We start from the raw sequence: 3,515 nt of genomic DNA, 5'->3' as shown, positions 1-3,515 counted from the left end.
ATATGGTGCAGGATATGATCTAGGGGGCTGTGCAGGTGGCTGGTTTTCAGATTTCCAACTAAAATTGTGGTGATTACGCCACCCAGGATTGTAGGTATCAGATAAAGGTGCAACAGGCTTCATGTACATACCTAAGGCATTACATTGTTCCTCATACATCCCTCTCATTCATACATCCCTCTCATCTCAGCAAATGTGGGACACTCTTGGGCAAGGTGATCTACCCCACCACACACAAAACATTGTCCAAAAGACTCTGCATGATTAGCCACGTGTGTTGGCTTTAAGTCTTTATTCTTCAACACCTCTAGCTCCCTAGTGAGCATCTCAACCTTAGCCTTTAGGTTATCTTCTTCCCTGAGATGGTAAATTTTACCACCATTTAGGTTTCCTGTAGGTCGTGACCTATTTGTGCTCTCAGTAGCACTAGGTCCAATCCAAGTGTGAGCTTTTTTAGCAAGCTCATTGAGGTATTTCTATGGCCTCATCAGGATCTTTTTGTAAGAACTCACCATTACACATCATCTCCACAAATTGACGCTCTCTAGGCGTAAGTCTATCATAAAAATAGCTCACTAAGTGCTAATTCTCATACCTATGGTGAGGACACATATTCAATAGCTCCTTAAATCTCTCCCAAGACTAATGCAAAGTCTCACTGTCCTTTTGTACAAAGGTGGAGATTTGCCTTTTTAAAGCATTGGTCTTATGTTGGTGAAAGTATTTATTAAAGAAAACCTGAGTCATCTCATTCCATGACCCAATAGATCGTGGTCTCAATGAGTATTGTCAAATCTTAGCTCTATCCTTCAAAGAGAAAGGAAAGAACTTAAATCTCACAATGTCATCAGTTGCATTTTGACTATGAAAAGTTGCAACTACTTCCTCAAACTCCCTAATGTGCACATATGGATTTTCATTTTCCATGCCATAAAAAGTAGGGAGTAACTATATCATCCCTGTTTTAAAATCCAATTGGCAAATATTAGTTGGAAACATGATGTATGATGGTGTGGCTGTGCGTGTAGGGTGGAGGTAATCCTGAAGGGTCCTAGTGGGTTGATCTTCATGTTCACTCATTTTCTCAGAATTAGAAGAATTATCAAATAAATGATCAGAAAAATTAAACTCTGACTCTAACACAGGTCTACAAGCAAACTGACCCAAGGCGTCTCTATACATGTGCATGCAAGGTAGAGAAAAATGCAACACTAAAAAAAACTACAAAAAGAAATATAAATTAAAATAAAGATGCAGCAAGCTAAAAGAGGGAACGAAGTTACCACCTTTACAAACTGTTGAAAAGAAAAACTATCTCACAATTCTTCTACCGTCTCCCTGGCAATGGTGCCAAAATTTGATTACGCCCAAAGAATAACGCAGTAGTTGTAGCACAGCTTTGGGGTGTCGATTCCACAGGGAGACAAATTAAAGGAATAGCAAGAGGAACAAAGAAACTAAAGAAAAATATTAAATAAGTAATGGAGAACAAAGATTAATTTTAAATGTAAATTAAAGTGAAGCAAAGTGATTAACGAAAAAAGTACTCAAATTTGATGAATAGTAGAGCGTCGGGAATCCCTTGCACAAATATGGTATTTTAATTATTCTTAATTCATTGGATAACTCAATTAGGAACTCAATTTACGAAATTTCCAATTGGAATGTATAGATTTATAAGCCAAAATTAAATCAAATTTAACCATTTGAAAAATCATTCACCATTTTTAAAATACGTAAATTACTACCCCTATTGAGAAAATCTAATGTCAACAATATACTCAGGGAGCGATATTGTAGCAAAAAACTAAATCAATATACATAAATAATTGATCCAAACATAATCAAAGAACTAATCCATTCAATAGAAAAAGTATGACTGAATCTATAAACAGAATAAATTCTATGATTATTCAAATAAGAAAACATCAATGATGAATTGAGAATGATAAAACAAAAGAGTTTTAGCAATTGAAAATCAAATACATGAATTAAAAATAAATTATAAATATCATCTAATGTGCAAGTTCATCCCTAACCCTACTTGAGAATTTAGTTACCCATAAATATACTGGACAACAAAAATCTCCAGAGAAAACTGAAGCGAACGGTGGCCATGGAAGTGATTTTCTCCTCTCTTCAGATCTACCTCTTGTGCCTTTCCTCCCCTCTATTTCGTGCGAATGATATGCTTATATAGGGTAGGAAAGAAACCCTAATGTCCTCTTAATTTCTGCATAAAAAAATCGCCTAAATTTTAGGACTTATCTTGGAAGCCACGTATGCCCATCAGGAGTTCCAATTTGGAAATCCTTATCATAGACAAAGTTATAGCCCTTTAAGATATATTTCTAATGCATCAAGAATGGCATCAATCCGACATGTGAGTAAAAAGATACAATCAAAAGACTAAAGTATGTCCAGACTGTCTCCTAGCGAATTTTGGACTTGGACTTCTTGTGGTTTCATTTTGTGATTTTTTTTTCTTCCAAATTACTCTCAAGCCCCATGAATGTCCTCCTTTTAATTTAACTAGGCTTGACTTGCTCTTTTAAAAACTCTGAAATTAGACATAAAAAAACTGCTTAGGAGTATCTCAACGTAAATAGAAATTCAATTTAAGAATACACATTAATTCCTATGATTTCTATTCACATTTTAGCATTTTAGTCCAATAATAGAATATTTAAAGTGCACTTTCACACACTCATCAGGGGTCCTTTTAAAGCCTTCGTCATTAAAGCTAAGTGGTCAAGAAAGAGCCAATGCATGTTGAACAAATGGCATGGACCTTCCCATTCCCTCCTTGGCTGAACCTTAATGTCCTTTATGCCCTTCTCCTACGTCTAGGTTCAATGTATCTCTTGTCCATTTGTGTAATTTTGCCTCAAAGCCTCTATATTTTTCCAAGAAAATGGTGATGCATGCATGCCAAGTGGCATGGGCGTGTGGTGTCTTCTAGGTACTGCCCCTCTCTCTCTCTCTTCTCCCCATGAAGATCTTTCCTCTTCCATGCACATTCCCTAGATAACTCTCCCACTTCCCTATGCTTCCTCAAAACCCTAGTACGGCATGTGGCAAGTGAATGGGAGTGGTGATCGAAAAAGTGAGGGTAGGTTTGTCCTTTCACGTGGTTGTCTCCTCTCTAATCTTCTAGAAGGTCTTAGCATGGTTGACAAGTGTTACATTCTTAAGAAAACCCTAGGATGGGTGTGTGGGATGGAAAACTGAACCATCCTCTTTGTCCCTTGGCCTTCCCCATAAATCCTTCTTGGAAATCCCCTTGGTCTTCCCTAGGCTGGTCATATCTCTCTTGGAAATTGAAAGGGTAACAAACTAGAAGTTGCTAGGCATGTGGGAGGGCTTGGCCAAGTGCCTCTTGGTTTTCCCTAGGAGATCTTTTAATGATATGCTTCTAGAAGGCTTCTAGCATGAGTGACAAGTGGTACCTCCATAGGGTTGGCGTGTATGCCTTCCCTTGGGCTTTCTAACACTCTTCTCTCCCCCTTAGCGCA

The 3,515-nt window shown here is 37.6% G+C and overlaps 1 non-coding gene across 1 annotated transcript; it reads left to right on the top strand.

Annotated features, from left to right (window-relative positions):
• Positions 1-592: 592 nt before the first annotated feature.
• Positions 593-700, top strand: LOC122308592. The gene has a single exon (XR_006242112.1). It is a non-coding gene; the product is annotated as a small nucleolar RNA R71 (small nucleolar RNA).
• Positions 701-3,515: the final 2,815 nt, after the last annotated feature.

This window comes from Carya illinoinensis, chromosome 4 (genome assembly GCF_018687715.1).
Source record: "Carya illinoinensis cultivar Pawnee chromosome 4, C.illinoinensisPawnee_v1, whole genome shotgun sequence".
NCBI classification, from domain to species: domain Eukaryota; kingdom Viridiplantae; phylum Streptophyta; class Magnoliopsida; order Fagales; family Juglandaceae; genus Carya; species Carya illinoinensis.
This window is presented reverse-complemented; position numbering and strand designations above follow the sequence as displayed.